This window comes from Sus scrofa, chromosome 9 (assembly GCF_000003025.6).
Source record: "Sus scrofa isolate TJ Tabasco breed Duroc chromosome 9, Sscrofa11.1, whole genome shotgun sequence".
NCBI classification, from domain to species: domain Eukaryota; kingdom Metazoa; phylum Chordata; class Mammalia; order Artiodactyla; family Suidae; genus Sus; species Sus scrofa.
The window spans coordinates 91,866,944-91,884,297 of NC_010451.4; the positions used below are offsets into that span (position 1 = coordinate 91,866,944).

The 17,354-nt window shown below is 43.3% G+C and overlaps 1 long non-coding RNA gene across 1 annotated transcript; it reads left to right on the plus strand.

The window, feature by feature from the left end:
- Positions 1,661-11,706, plus strand: LOC110262300. Its single transcript, XR_002347121.1, has 3 exons — positions 1,661-2,182; positions 4,149-4,249; positions 11,550-11,706. It is a non-coding gene; the product is annotated as an uncharacterized LOC110262300 (long non-coding RNA).

The window sequence follows — 17,354 nt, forward strand, 5'->3', positions numbered from 1 at the left end:
CCATTTTACACTGGTCAGAATGGCCATTGTTAATGTCTAGTAAGCAAAGAACAAATGCTGGAGAGGGTGTGGAGAAAAGGGAACACTCCTACACTCTTGGTGGGAATGTAAATTGGTACAACCTCTATGGAAAACAGTATGGAGGTTCCTCAGAAAACTAAATATAGAACTACCATATGACACAGGAATCCAGCTCCTGGGCATATATATGTGGACAAAACTTTCATTGAAAAAGATATGTGCACCCCTGTGTTCACTGCAGCACTATTCATAATAGCCAAGACATGGAAACAACCTAAATATCCAACAGATGAATGCATTAAGAAGATGTGGTACGTATACACAATGGAATACTATTCAGCCATAAAAAAGAAAATAATGCCATTTGCAGGAACATGGATGAAACTAGAGACTGTCATACTAAGTGAAGTCAGAAAGAGAGACAAATACCACATGATATCACTCATATGTGGAACCTAATATTTGGCACAAATGAACCTATCTACAGAAAAGAAACAAACTCATGGACTTGGAGAACAGACTTGCGGATGCCAAGGAGGAGGGGAGGGAGTGGGATGGACTTGGAGTTTGGGGTTAGTAGATGCAAACTATAGCATTTGGAGTGGATAAGCAATGAGGTCCTGCTGTATAGCACAGGGAACTATAGTAAATCCCTTGTGATGGAACATGATGGAGGACAATGTGAATAAAAGAATGTATCTATAAATATACACACACACATACACGATTGGGACATTTTACTGTACAGGAGAAATTGCACAACATTGTAAATCAACTATAATTAAAATTTTTTAATAAAACTGATTAGCTAGGAAAAAAAGTAGATTTATGGAGAGATAGGTAAAGTATGGGCCATCTCAAAAGGTGAGCGAGTAGCCCTGAGAGAAACATCCTCCACAGACAGAGTGTGGGCTATCGCAGAAGGCAAGAGGTCCTGAATATGGGGTGGTACATTTTTATGGGCTGGGCAATTTCATAGGCTAATAACTAGGAGGATTATTTCAATTATTTCAGAGAAAGGGCAAGGGTTTCCAGAAATTGGGCCACAGCCCACTTTCTGGCCTCTTATGGCTGGCCTGGGAACTGTCATAATGCCTGTGGGCATGCCATTCAGCAAGCTACTGTGTTACGGTGAGCACTTAATGGAGCTCAAGGTCCAGTGGAAGTCAGATCTTCCCCCCTCTTGGATCTAGCTGGTTCTAAGCAGTTTTTGTCAAATCCTCAAGGACTATGTCATTCTTTTAAGGGTGGTGCCCTGTCCCCTTCCCTCCTATTTCACAACTAGGCATATATCTTCGCCTCCTACTTGGTATCCAGATTTCTTTGCTGAGAAATTTAGAGGATAAAATGTAGCCAAGCAGGACCCGAAGGGGCCTTCCAAGGTCAGATTCCTCACCCCCGCCCCCATTTGCTCTGTATTAGCTCCTCTTTCAAGTGCCTATTTCCTGAATTTTTCATATGCTAAAACAATCACCAAATGGAAGAAATTTACTCCTTGATGATCAACAGCAGGTAGCTCTCAGACCTTAACCCGAGAACAGGTCACAAGCGGGTCACATGCCCTGGGACACCCCTCCCTCACCTTACCTTTAAAAATGCTTCGCTGAAACTCGTCAGAATTCTTGAGCTCAGGAACCACTCATTCTCTTTGCTTGGCTCTGCAATAAGCCTCTCTCTGCTTCAAAGTTTGGGTTTCTTTGGGTTTGTTTGGCCTTTCTGAACTGTTGCTCACATTCAGTAACAAAAATAACAGTGGATAACTATTATCACCATTTTCCCCTTCTTTCAGTACGAAATATTTTACTTGTGTCCTTCCTTTTGAAACCAAAACATCCCAGCCAAAACCCAGATTGGGGCTTGAATCCATGGCTTTTTAATTAGAATCACTCACCTGGTTTTCTAGACGTACCGCGGCTCAGGTTCTACGTGCCTCAGCACAAAAGGAATTCAACGAGAGGCAAAGTGATAGGCGAGAAATAGATTTAAGATAGGACACTTGTGAGGGAGGCAAGCAGGCAGGTGAGAAGGCTCTGCCCTGAGGAGTAGGTGGGCTACGTTTTTATAATCCAAGGAGAGCAGCGAGAGGGAAAGGACTGCCTCTTCCTCTTTCTCCAAGGGAGTAGACGTCATGCTTACATCATTATCTCCTCCTTCATAATTGGTAAGAGAGTATTTGAACCTATGAGGTCATACTGGGACTATCACTGTACTTATTCCAATTAGCAGAAGGGTGGTAACATATGCTAAAATATATAGAATCTTCTCTGGTTTCCCCGTATCATGAGGGTCTCCTACTTTGTTGTTTTGTCTTGTTTCTGCTTTTTAGTGCCACATCAGCAGGATATGAATGTTTCCAGGCTAGGGGTCAAGTCAGACCCCTGCCAGCCTATGCCACAGCCATAGCCACACCAGATCTGAGCCGCATCTTCGATCTCCACCACAGCTCACGGCAATGCTGGATCTCTGATCCACTGGGCAAGACCAGGGATTGGACACGCATCCTCATGGATACCAATCAGATTCATTTCCACTGTGCCACAATGGGAACTCCCAACTTTGTTGGTTTTTGTTTTGTTTTGTCTTTTTGTCTCTTTAGGGCAGCACCTGTGACATATGGAGGTTCTCATCAGAGCCGGTGCCACCAGCCTATACCACAGCCACAGCAATGCAGGATCTGAGCTGTGTCTGTGACCTACACCACAGCTCAGGGCAACAACGGATCCTTAACCCACTGAGCAAGGCCAGGCATGGAGAATGGTGTCCTCATGGATGCTGAGCCATGACGGGAACTCCAGGAACTTCCAACTTTGGAATGTCATATTTCCCTTATTCCTGTCCTTCATCCTAAGGACCATTATCTTTCTGTACTTGAAGGCAGGTCTCAATTTATCTTTCACTCAATGACCTGAGGCATATCTCATGCTTTTATTTATGGTTTTATTGTTAAGCAAGCCTGCTTCATTCTGATGGCTTTCTGAGCGATTATTAACTTACCATGTTCTCCCAAAGTTCCCTAGGTTTCATTCTCTATCTATGGTCCCCTACTGGGACTTCTGTAACTACCTTGTGAACTATCCTACTCTATCCCTATCACTTCAGCCAGACATTAATTTGAGATACTATCCAGAGATCTAGTTATCTTTAAGGTAGGGAAATCTGAGTTGCTACACTCAAAGCAGCATCAACCTGATTTTAGCATCTAAATAGGAAGAGATCATTGTTATAGCCACAGTGTTAAAACAGGTCATATTCTGGAGTTCCAGCTGTGGCACAGTGGCTTAAGAATTCAACTGTAGAAGCAACACCGACTAGTTATACTGCGAGTCACACGAGTGGCTCAGCAGAAACGAATCCAACTAGGAACCATAAAGTTGCAGGTTTGATCCCTGACCTTGCTCAGTGGGTTAAGCATCTGGCATTGGGTGAGCTGTGGTGTAGGTGGCAGGTGTGTCTCTGACTAGTCCCCTAGCCTGGGAACCTCCATATGCCTCAGGTGCAGCCCTCAAAAGACAAAAGACCAAAAAAAAAAAAAAAAAAAAATTCAACTGCATGGTGTTCCCACTGTGGTGCAATGGAATCGGTAATGTCTCTGGAGCACCAGGATGCAGGTGTGACCCCTGGCCTGGAGCAGTGGGTTAAAGGATCCTGCATTGCTGCAGCTGCAGCTTGAATTCAACTCCTGGTCTGGAAATGTCCATATGCCTCAGGTGTGGCCATTAAAAAAAAAAAAACCTTATTAACCCAAGCCATATATTAGGTATGGAGAGTCTAACATATTGGTCCAGATCACACAATTGCTAAATAGCAGAGTCAGGATTCAAACTCATGCTCACCTGACTCACATTATTTCCTTTTATTTCAACACCCTCTCAATGACTCATTAAATTTTGGCCATGGTTTTAAATGCCTTATGTCCATTAACTCCTTTAATTTTCCCTGTAGTTCTAAGAAGTAGGGACTATTATTATCTCTATTTCCACATGAAGACCCTGAAGCAGTAACAGAAGAAATAATTTTCCCAAAGCTGTGCAGCTAATAAGTGGTAAAGCTTGGATTTGACCCCAGGTAAACTTGACAATACAATAATGCCTCTCTAAAATCCTAACGCAAGTTTTCTCTTCTTACAGATGAATTTTGAATTCCTCCCCCCATGGTGATCAGTTTCAGCCTTTAGAAAACATCTCTCTTCCCACGCCTTTTCCACACCCTGATTCTTCATCTGTAGCAGGTGAGGTCATGAGCTTATCGAGAGCAACACACCAGTCATTCAGCAGGCTCAGTCTAAGACAGTGGACAGGAGCCAAAACCTAACTCCCAGCTGTGTTAAATTGGGCAAGTCCTATAACCTCGCTTGTGGTTCCCTTGTCTATAAAATGGGGATATTTACTCCTTTCTCATGTAATTGTTTTGAGAACTAAAAATGTAGCAACAGTTTTATAGCAAAGACATGGAAGCAATCTAACTGTCATCAGCAGAGGAATGGATAAAAAAGATGTAGTGTATATAAACAATGAAATTCTAGTCAGCCACGAAAAAGAATGAAATAATGCCATTTGCAGCAACATGGATGGACCTAGGGAATATCATACTAAGCGAAATAAGTTAGAGAAAGACAAATATTTTATGATATCACTTATAGGTGAATTCTAAAAAGTGAAACAGGAGTTCCCTAGTGCCTCAGCAGGTTAAGGATCCAGTGTTGTCACTTTTGTGGCTCTAGTTACAGCTGTGCCAGGGGTTCAGTGCCTTGTCCAGGAATTTCCCCATGCCTTGGATGTGGCCAAAAAATAATTTAATAATTAAATAAAAAATAATACAAATGATAGTGTTCCTGTTGTGGCTCAGTGGGTTAAGAACACGACATAGTGTCCGTGAGGATGAAGGCTCAATCCCTGGCCTTGCTCAGTGGGTTAAGGATCCGGCAGTGCCACAAGCTACAGCATAGGTAGTAGATGCAGCTCGGATCTGGTTTTGCTGTGGCTGTGGGGTAGGTCAGCAGCTATAGCTCTAATTTGACCCCTAACCTGGGAACTTCCATATGCTACAGATGCAGCCCTAAAAATAAAAATTAAAATTAAAAAAGAAATAGGGTGCTGGGATTGACACATACACACTACTGTATATAAAATAGATGGGTAATAAGGACCTACTGCATATCACAGGGAAATTTACTCGATATTGTATAATAACCTTTATGGGAAAAGAATCTGAAAAGGAATAAATATATATAAATGTATAGCTGATTTACGTTGCTGTACACATCTGAAATTAACACAACTTTGTAGTCAACTATATCCCAACAAATTTTTTTATTAAATTAAATTTAAAAATAAAATTATCATAAAAATCAGCATTTCTGATAAGGAGAAAACAACATCCTCCTACACCGTTAAGGAGAATATAATTTGAGGAGTTCCCGTCATGGCTCAGCAGTTAACAAACCCAACTAGTATCTATGAGAACTTGGTTTAATCCCTGGCCCTGCTCAGTGGGCTGAGGATCTGTTGTTGAGGTGAGCTGTGGTGTAGGTCACAGAGGTGGCTCAGATCCAGCATTGCTATGACTGTGGTGTAGGCTGGCAGCTACAGCTCTGATTCAACCCCTAGCCTGGGAACCTCCATATACTGAGGGTGCAGCCCTAAAAAGACAAAAGACAAAAAAAAAAAAAAAGAGTATATAATTTGTACAATTTATTTGCCAGGAAATTTGGCAATATCTAATTGGAGCTACAGCTGCTGGCCTACACCACGGCTGCAGCAACGATGGATCTGAGCCATGTCTGTGACCTACACCACAGCACATGGCAACACCAGATCCTTAACCCACTGAGCAAAGCCAGGGATTGAACCCACATCCTCAGGGATACTAGTCGGGTTTGTAACCTGCTGAGCCACAACAGGAACTCACAACTGTGTTACTATTATACAAGGAACACAAATTATGAGTGTTTACAATTTGCAGTTACATATTTGTGTGCTGTTTCCAAAAGGAGGTTTGGAAACTCATGTTTCCAATCCTGTGAAATATGACTCATAGTGTTCGTCAAAAACATTTGAAGCAAAGCAGTAAGAATTTGGAACAAAAATTTGCTTTATGTTAAAATGCCATGTGCCAAAGAATAATCACTTTCTCACAAGTGCAAAGTCAGAAACTTGAACCCAACTTTTTGAATTAAGCCATAGGACAGGGATGACAGGAGGATGGTAATTATAAAGAATATCTTCTCCAAAACATAAGCAACAGGGACTCAGCATCATGTCAAAACTCAGCCTCTGTCCATCGGTACTGAGTAGAAACTCGGAGACAGATTTTTGGGTGAAGGAGAAAAAAATAGCTTTTATTGCTTTGTCAGGCAAAGAAGGCCACAGTAGGCTAATGCCTTAAAGACTGTGTAGTCCTTTGGGGCAGAATTGCAGGGAGTTTTATAGTCTAAAGGGAGAAAAATGGGATTTCAGATAAAAATCAGGATTGGGGCACATATGCATTCTTCGTTCTTGTGGGGATTTTAGTCATCAAAGCTGACATCAGGAGATGTTGGTGGATGATTGCCTAGAATAACAGTACTTGCAAAAAAGGGCATATCAATCAGAGATTAGAACAAACTACGGAAAGTTCCTGAAAAACATCATACACTAATAATCTTTAACCCACAGGCAATTGTGCTCAGGGTGCCTAATCTTTAGCTCACAGGTGATTATGTTTAGGGTGCAATCCAACAAGGGAGAAGCACAAGGAAGGGCTCCAAGCTGTTCAGTTTTAAAGTATTCATTTCTAGGAGTTCCCGTCATGGCTCAGTGTTTGGCGAACCCCACTAGATCAGGACTGGGATTTGATCTCTGGCCTTGCTCGGTGGGTTAAGGATCTGGCGTTGCCATGAGCTGTGGTATAGGTCGCAGATGCAGCTCAGATCCCACATTGCTGTGGCTGTGGCGTAGGCCGGTAGCTGCAGCTCTGATTCAGTCAGTCCCTAGCCTGGGAACCTCCATGTACCACTGGTGTGGCCCAAAAAGACAAAAAATAAAAATATTCATTTCTAAAAGAAGCATGAGGAATATAACTTTTCTCTTAGGTGTATAAGATGCCTACATCTTCTGTGTATCTCCTGAGATGGAACCAGGTTTCTATCCCAAGGCTGTACTATTGTTGCTTGACTGCTCCTCCCTCATCTTTGCATCTCCTCCCTGCCCTGATCTTCAACTGTCTGAATCTGCCCCTTGGAACTCAAGAAGAGCCTGAATGAGGCCCATTTCCTAACAATAAGAAATGGGGGACACAGAAAGGTTTTTGTGCCCAGGAACCACACAGGGCCCTACTCCTTTTCATTGACCCTGCCCATGCAGGTCCACTGCCCTTGCAAATTCTCGGTCTCGTGTTTTTATTCCTTGGACAAAATCTTTGGCAGATCTCATAGGTTTTCTTATCTTCTCGGTAATAAAGGAATGTTCTTGTTTTCAGGTCTTTTTTTTTTTTTTTTTTTTGCTTTTTTAGGGCCACACCCCTGAGGTATAGGGAAGTTCTAAGGCTAGGGTTGATCTGGAGCTACATCTTCAGACCTACATCACAGCCATAGTAATGCAGGATCTGAGCCGTGTCTGAGACCTACACTGCAGCTCACAGCAATGCCAGATCCTTAATTCACTGAGTGAGGCCAGGGATTGAACTTGAATCCTCCTGGATACTAGTTGGAGTCATGTCCACTGAGCCACAACAGGGACTCCTCGTTTTCAGGTCTTAAATAATCAAGTTTGGTGAAATATCAAAGCTCTAAACTTTGACCCAATTGAAAGCATCTCTCCTCCTTTCTTTCTGCTCAGATGGAATCAAGACGTACAGGGGGGATGTGTTAGTTTCTTCTGTCTCATGTTATCCTTTCCCCCACCTGCTGGCTGCAGTTTAGAACTCCTTACAAGTTTGGAGTGGGGATGAAGACTAAGGGGCAGGAACTGTCCTTGACCAGTAGTGTGCTAGTTTTTTATCTGGGTGTGCTAGTTTCCAAATGCATACTCTTTTGTTGGAGACCACTGAAACTGCTGAACTCTGCAGTAGACAAATTTTGGCACACGTGCAAAAGCCCAACTACTAAGATAGCTTTATCATTACCTGCACCTGATTTTGCTCATTAATCTATATCACCTTCCCTAATAAGATCATGTGGGCTAAAGCCTAGGTGCCTTTGTTCTGCCGAGCAGGGTACCTCCTGGTCCCCCGCTTTCTAGATGTAAAAGAGTCTTGTGTGTTTTGTTATACCACGCCGTCCCTCTTTCAGGATCTCCCATTGCCCTGCAGCGCTGGACAAGGCACTGTTTCCCTCTGGGGCACAATTTTGGTGAAGCCTCACCCTTACCTGCTCTGTACCATCCAACCTCTGGGATCAGCTGTCTCCACTTCCTGTGATATAGGTGATGTTTCTTCAGGCATCCCTGCTTCCACTTCAGCCTCTGAAGTTTCATCTGTTGCTTCTTCCTGCTGTGGTTCCCTCAGGAGGCCCTCTGGGGACTGGCCCCTTTCAACCCATGCCCAGGTTTAATCTGCAAAGCTCACCCTAGCCCAGGGAAAAGATGCCTGTGTTCTTGACCTGCTGAAGCACGTTCTACCCTCTAAAACCCAGGTGCAACCCCTCAACTTCAGACTTTGCAGGTTTGAGTCCAGTATCGATCTCTGTGTCCCTCCAACTCCAGGAATGTTTCCCAAGTTTTGCAGCGGCTCCACTGAAGCCTATAGCACCTGGCTTCAGATAAAGGTTACATCTCTCCTCTCCCTACTGTGTCTCCCATTCTTGGAGACAAGAAGAAGAAATGCACAATACCAGGAGTTGCCCTCGTGGATCAGCAGTAATGAACCCAACTAGGAACCATGAAGACACGGGTTCAATCCCTGGCTTTGTTCAGTGGGTTAAGGATCTGGTGTTGCCATGAGCATGGTGTAGGTTGAAGACGTGGCTCGGATCCCGTGTTGCTATGGCTGTGGCGTAGGATGGCAGCTGCAGCTCCAATTCAACCCCTAGCCTGGGAACCTCCACATGCTGAGAATGTGGCCCTAAAAAAGAAAAGAAAAGAAATGCACAGCACCCTGCCCTCTTCCCAAGTTTCTTTCGAACTTGAGTGCCCTCTAGCGTTCTCTTGAGGCTCAGCAATTTAAGGGTCTGGCATGGTCATTGCAGCAGCTTGGGTCATTGCTATGGTGCAGATTTGATCCTGGCTCAGGAAAAGAAAAAAAAAAAAGCAACTTGAATGCCCCTTATCATCTGAGACAGTCTGGAAGTTGGTCATGGATGATGTCAGAAGGATAGGGCCATCCTGAGGCAGCCTCACCTTTTCTTTAAGGTGTGAGAATTATTGTTAGCTATTCATTATTTTTGGCCCTTGAAACTGAAGGAATTCAGAATAAGCCTCCCCAGGAATTCGCATTGTGGCACAGCAGAAACAAATATGACTAGTATCCATGAGGATGTGGGTTCAATCCCTGGCCTTGTTCAGTGGGTTAAGGATCCAACATTGCTGTGAGCTGTGGTGTAGGTCACAGACTCGGCTTGGATCCCACATTGCTGTGACTGTGGTATAGGCCGGCAGCTGCAGCTACAATTAGACCCCTAACCTGGGAACTTCCATATGCTGCAGGTTCAGCTCTAAAAAGAAAGTATTTTCTCTCAGATTCTTAAATACTTCCATAAAATCCAAGCAGCTGCTGCAACCTATACCACAGCTGGAGCAACACTAGATCCTTAACCCACTGTGCCGTAGCAGGAACTACAAAGATCACTGTTTTATACACCAAAAAAATATTAAATCTTTTTTGTGTGTGTCTTTTTAGGGCCATACCTGCAGCATATGGAGGTTCCCAGGCTAGGGGTCTCATCAGAGCTGTAGCCACTGCCCTACGCCACAGGCACAGAAATGCCAGATCTTGCCATGTCCACAACCTACACCGCAGCTCACAGCAATGCCAGATCCTTGGCTCACTGAACAAAGCCAGGGATTGAACCCCCCACCTCATGGTTCTTAGATTCATTTCCACTGTGCCACGACAGGAACTCCGGTATGTCTTTAGGTTCTTCTTAGGACCCTAGGCATCTTTGAATCCACCCAAATTTGGTGCCTGGGAGCAAGAATCAGTAGAGACTTCTGCCCAGATATAACAAAAGAAATAACTTTGGTAAGCTGTAAATGGTGGTTGACTTTGCCAAGGTTTATAGCAAAAACTGAAAATGCTGAGACTCCAGCCAACCTACAGTTAGGGTCCCCTAGGTATAGAATTGGAAAGGCTCTATCTGTCTCTCTAAGCAATCCGTAAGACCTGAGCTTTGAGACATCATTCCAGCCACTTGTTTGCTTTCTTTAAGTTCAAGAGCAGCTTGGGGTTGATAGGCTGAATAAGGCCGTGGAAGGGAGTCAAATTGACTGTACCCTGGAGATCTGAACACACAGCTCTAGTCTCAGGGGCCTCGTGCTCATGGCAACTGAGCTCATATTACAGAGAGCAGTGAGTAATACGGTAGTTGTCCCTAGAATGCTATTTCTCCCTTTGCCCAGAATGCTTCTAAAATATTTGCAGCTCTCCTCTTGACTAGATAATCAATCTAAGAGTCTAGATTTTCCTATAAATTTTATATCAGTATGATTCTGAATTTCAAAAGATTTTAAAGTTCCAGAGAGATATATGAGGGAGAAATGTTCTACCAAGAGAGTTGTAACTCTCAGAGTATCACTCCACAAGACACGATGCTATCAGACTGTTTTGTTATCGAGGTATTTCTGCCAACTGCAGGTGCCGGCACAGTAAAAGAATAGATGCAGGAGTTCCCATTGTGGCACAGCGGAAATGAATCCAACTAGGAACCATGAGGTTTTGGGTTCAATCCCTGGCCCTGCTTAGTGGGTTAAGGATCCAGCATTGCCATGAGCTGTGGTGTAGGTCTCAAACACAGCTCAGGTCTGACGTTGCTGTGGCTGTGGCATAGCCCTGCAGCTGTAGCTTCGATTAGACCCCCAGCTGGAACCTCCATATGCCTCGGGTGTGGCCATAAAAAGCAAAAAAATAAATAAATAAAGCAGGTGTAGCATTTCCTCATTATCAGTTCATTTCCCAGATCTTAGCAAGTCCTGAAAGAGTTGGAAATTGGTTTGAAATCTCCACTAGGAGTTTCTAAAAAACTCAACTCTGAATAGGAGTATGTGTGAAGTGGTTTCCATTTATTGTGTCTTTTTTTTGGGGGGGGTGCCACACCCTTGGTGTATGGAAGTTCTCAGGCTAGGGGTCAAATCGGAGCTGCAGCCACAGGCCTACGCCACAGCAACACCAGATCTGAGCTGCATCTGCAACCTACACCAGAGCTCATGGCAATGCCAGATCTTTAACCCACTGAATGAGGCCAGGGATCAAACCCGAAATCCCATCGTTCCTAGTCAGATTCGTTTCCACTGTGCCACGACAAGAACTCTTGGTTTCTATTTATTAAAACTCCTGAAGGCAGGAACAGCATTAATTCTGAGTTATGGCTCCTGTTAGAATACTGCTTCTAATCTTCCCAGGCACCTGTCAACCAAGAGAAGAAATGTTATCTCCTTCTGAGATGCTGAATATCACAGCAAAGCAACTCCAAAAGTCATATATCCCAAAGTTTGGCCACAGAGAGAGGATACAGGAATCATGACAATGCGAATGAGACATCTATTGATCAGAGATTAAGGGTGAGTAATAATTACATGACAAGGATTCTTATTGCCTAGCCTATAATAAGTGACTTGGAGATGATTCATTTATTTTTCTTTCCTATGCTTAGAAAAGTTTCATCACTTGTGGCTGCCCCCCCAACCCACAAAGTGCATACATACATAAAGTTAATGGCTATTTACAAGTGAATATCAACTTTCATGCCACTCATATCCTAGATTGTGTTCCACCATATTGCCTAAGAAGATAGTATACCTGAGAGTGGAAACAAATCAATTTTTCTCAAATATTATTCAACTTGAGCCCTGACAAATACAAAGTGTCAGTAAAACAGCAGCTGAACTTGGAAAAAATCCAGTGTTTTTGTCTTTTGCTTTTCCTAGATATGACCTTCTCTTTAAAAAGCTAAAAGCGCTTATCTTTCTGGAAGAGTGATAACTAGGAATGAAAGAAGTAATAGCCAGCTTCTGATGTGTAAACTAGGATTTTACAATGAGAAACAGTCAAGGTGAAATAGATTAATCTTCTACATCTGTTTGGCTCTCACTTAACATGTTAGCAGCTAGACTTGGCAAATCAAATCATAGAGCTTTTCTTCTTTTGCCTAGACATGATGCCAAGAAGCTTCCTACTCTGTAGGGGGTTAGAGAGAGGATGTGATAGAGAAGAAGGAAAAGAAAACTTTCCTCTTCTGGTCTGGGGGATGGTGGAAAAAAAGAGCAAAAAAGGGAAAAGGACACACTTCATGCAAACCTTGGAGGCAATCAATATAAACCTAGAGCCAGCTCAGAAAAATCAGAGCATGTGATGCTGACTTGCAAAAACAAACAAAACAAAGTCTGGTTGTAAAAAGGAAATATAAAGCTTGATATGATAAAAGAAAGGAAGAAAGGAAGGAAGAAAATAGGGAGGGAAGAAGGGAGAGGAAGAAAGGAAGGCAGGAAGGAAAAGAAAGAAAGAAAGGGAGAAAGAGAGAAAGCAAGCAAGAAAGAAAAGAAAAATTCATGCTGCAAGGTAGACATCTTGTCCATGTGGGATTCTGGGAGAATTATGCTGAGTGGCTTCACCTCAACATGTGATGCCCCAGCCTAATTAAAAGACTGGAACACTGAGGTCCCTTTCTGAGAGAAAAAGAAAGAATGAGAGAAATAATTTGCACTCCAAAGCCTACCTTGGTACTCAGGTAAATAACATGGACACAGGGCACAGGGGTGACAGCCAGAAGCTTGCCATGGGACCTTGTTGTGGCAATGAGATGGATGATCTCACAATGGAAGGATTCAGGATGGACAGGCTGGCTGGGGGCAGGGTAGGGAAGAGACTCAGAGGGTCTGCAGCCAGAAAGCTGAAGGAGGGCCAGGCCAGAAAGGAAGAGCAACTACGCCCTGACCTAACCAGGGAAAATAACTTTAGGAGCCACTGAAGTCTGTAGGCAAAACCAGTAGACCAACTGACCAGTATGCAATTAGGAATGAGGACAAAGACAGGGGCTCCCATGGTGGCTCAGTGGATTAAGAATCTGACTAGTATCCATGAGGATATGGGTTTGATCCCTGGCCTTGTTCAGTGGGTTAAGGATTCAGCATGGAGTTCCCAGTAGTGGCTCAGTGGAAACATATCCAGCTACTAACCACGAGGTTGTGGGTTCGATCCCTGGCCTTTCTCAGTGGGTTAAGGATCCAGAGTTGCCGTGAGCTGTGGTGTAGGTAGGCCGGCATTGGATCTGGCATTGCTGTGGCTGTGGTGTAGGCTGGCAGATACAGCTCCGATTGGACCCCTATCCTGAGCACTTCCATATGCTGCAGGCATGTCCCTAAAAAGCAAAAAAATTTAAAAATTTAAAAAATGATTTGGTGTTGCCATAATCTGCAGTGTAGGTTGAAGATGTGGCTTGGGTCCTGTGTTTCTATGGTTGCGGTGTAGGACAGCAGCTACAGCTCTGATGATTCAACCCCTTGCCTGAGAACTTGCATATGCTGTAAGCCTAAACAGATGAAAAACAAAACAAAACAAAAAAAAAGGAGAGAGAGCGCCTGTCAAGTTTGAGTCATGGAATTAAGTCACCTGTTTCTACTCTCTTGCACCCTGCCACCTACCTTAAAAAGATCCTTGAGTAGCCTCTTGTCCCAGAATATAAACGCATGGAACAAAACCTAAACTCAAAGCACAGTCTGAAAGAGAGCCTCACCAGCCCACCTACATGAACATGTAGTAAGTCACTTTGGGGTTGCACTTTATACATTAATGTTGCAGCAGATGGAGTTCCTGTTGTGGTTCAGCAGTCATGAACCCAATCTACCCATGAAGATGTAGATTCAATCCTTGGCCATGCTCAGTGGGTTAAGGATCTGGCATTGCTGTGAGCTATGGTATGGGTTGAAGATGCAGCTCAGATCTTGTGTTGCTGTGGCTGTGGTGTAGGCCGGTAGCTGCAGCTCTGATTCAACCCCTAGCCTGGGAACTTCCACATGCCATGGTTGCAGCCCTTAAAAAAAAAAAAAGTCAAACTTTCCCAGGTAGTCAAACATTGATTATAAACTTACTTAATTATACTCTCTAAATGATTATTTAAAATCACAAACTAACACATCAGGTTCTTACCAATTTTTAAACAACTCACAATGAAGACAAAATGCCGGAGGCCAGCTCCGGCGGCCAGGGAGTGTACGCTTTTTCCCGATAGGAAAGGGATGCGATGTCGGTGAATGTACAATTACAGAGACAGCCTCTTTGTCCCTTCTTTCAGGGCGCTGGACTGCTCAAATTTTATTGGCATAAGTGGTTGATTATATAGACAGCTTTTTGCTACAGATTACATCACAGTGTTAAAAGTACATTGGTTAACTATTACATGGTATAGCAGCCATACATCATGTTTTAAGATCTTAGTTTTAACTAAACTTAGAGGGTACAATTTAGGGGCAATTAGGTACAATACATCATGTTTTAAGATCTCTATCTTAACTAAACTTAGTGAGTACAATTTAAGGGCAATTAGGTACAATAAATCATGGAAAGGAGGAGACAGTACAAATCATCCCATGGCCAGCCAGTCTTTACAATTTGAAGAGTTCACAGACACAAGAATTTGGCATTCACAAATCTTGTTTTTAGACTGGTGCTTATCTTTAAAGCGTTATGGCAGGGAGACAGTGTAAGAAAATATAAACCAACTTAACTAGATATCACTTAAAAGCTTCTATAACTCATAGCTAGGTGTCTTTTGGTCAAGAATAATATATGTCTAACTTCTATGAACCTCATTAAAATCCTAACTCTAAAATTTACTGTATAACTAGTTAGTAGATAAACACTATATTTTAATTAAGTTGGATTTAAATAGGGGAAAGTCCTTTAGGATGAAATTCTTATTATATTATTGTTGTAACTTTGTTAAATCACAAATCACCACAGGAAAATAAGAATGGGAAATAAGAATAATAAGTAAATAATCAGGAAAGACTGAGGAAAACTGAATAGCAAGTGAATAACAGAAAAGACTAAGTTATCCATGGAACAATCCCCACTCAGCAACACAAAATGGAAATTATTTCCTGGGAAATTTAGTTTTCCACCTACGTCAGCAGGCAAGCCTTATTATCTTCTGGGGCCTGTCCTTGGAATTGTGCTGTGCAGGCAGGCACTCCCTTGTTTAGGAACCTGCCTTCGGAATTGTACCGTTCAGACAGGCCCCTTTTCCTGATTAGGAACTTGTCCTCGGAACTGCACCGTTCAGGCAGGCCTCTTTTTCTGATTAAGAGACTGCCCTCAGAATTGCACTATTCAGGCAAGCTCCCTTCCTCGGCTTCTTGTATCTTCTCGGCTCCCCGCAACAAAACACATATTCTTTTTTCCTTTTTAGGGCGGCACCTGTGGCATATGGAGGTTCCCAGGCTAGGAGTCAAATTGGAGCTATAGCCACTGGCCTACGCCACAGCCACAGCAATGTCAGATCTGAGCCACATCTGCAACGTACACCACAGCTCATGTCAACGCCAGATCCTGGCCTCACTGAGCCATGCCAGGGATCAAACCTGTGTCCTGATGGATGCTAGCTAGGTTGGTTTCCACTGAGGGGAATTCCAAAGCACACATTCTTATCTATTGATTACCAGCACTGAAGAGTTTAAATAGACAAGTGACTGCTTCTCAACTGGATTTGGAATCCAGCTACACAGTTCTACATGAAACTATTGATTCTATCCCAAAGTACTAAATTAAATCTCTACTACAGTCAAAACTCACTTTTAATTAATTGTTGTTCCTATAGATTTTAATTTATCTTTTATTTTTTTCTTTTTGGCTATATCTGGGGCATGTAGAAGTTCCCAGGTCGGGAACTGAATCTGAGCTATATCTGTGACCCATGCCACAACTGTGGCAATGCTATATCCTTAACCCATTGCACCACAGAGGGAACTCCCAGATTTTTTTTTTTTTTTTGGCTTTTTGCCTTTTTGCCTTTTTGCCTTTTCTAGGGCTGCACCCGCAGCATATGGAGGTTCCCAGGCTAGGGGTCGAATCAGAGCTGAGGCCGCCAGCTTATGCCACAGCCACAGCAATGCGGGATCCGAGCTGTGGTGTCTGAGAACTACACCACAGTTCACGAAAATGCCGGATCCTTAACCCACTTAGCAAGGCCAGGGACCCGAAACCTCATGGTTCCTGGTCCCATTCGTTAACCACTGACTGAGCCAGGACGGGAACTCCTAGATTTTTAATTTTTGATACATGGTTTCTCTCTACAACGACACATTTTTTTCATGTTTTCTATCTCTGGCAGTATGTAACCAAATAGTTTACCACTCTGACATAATAGTCTAGCTTGAAAGTTTAATTGGAGACTTCTGTTTCATGGGTATCTTACTATAATTAGAATATCTAGATCAGGGTTTTGCAAAGTTTAAGGTACGTGTAAATCACCTGTGAATCTTGATAAACTACAGACTTTGGTATTTCCTTAGTGGCCTAACAGTTAAGAACCTGGGGTTGGAGTTCCCGTCATGGCACAGTGGTTAACGAATCTGACTAGGAATCATGAGGTTGCAGGTTCGATCCCTGGCCTTGCTCAGTGGGTTAAGGATCTGGTGTTGCCGTGAGCTGTGGTGTAGGTTGCAGACGTGGCTCGGATCCCGTGTTGCTGTGGCTCTGGCATAGGCTGGCCACTACAGCTCCGATTCGACCCCTAGCCTGGGAACCTCCATATGCTGCGGGAGCGGCCCTAGAAAAGGCAAAAAAGACCAAAAAAAAAAGGAACCTGGGGTTGTCACTGCTGTGGTGCAGTTTCAATTCCTGGCCTACGAACTTCTGTGTGCCTTAGATGCAGCCAGAAAAACAACAACAACAAAAACCAGACTTTGGTTTAGTAAATTTGGAATAGGACCCAAAATTCTGCTTTTCTAACAAGCTCCCAAGTGATGTTGATAATGCTGGTGCTTGAACTATAGATTGCATAGCAAAGATGTGAAGATATCTTCTCCTAACTGGTGAGGGATTGAGTCTGTGTAGCCAATTCTCTTCTTTGGGATCACTGACTCTTTTATTTTCGTGTAATGCATTATCTTTCTGTATGGCTATTTTGTGTGCTGAATAACTGTCAACCCCCCGTTTTACTCGTAACTTCATGTGGCTGCTGGTGCTGATCGGTTTTCCTTTTTTGGAAC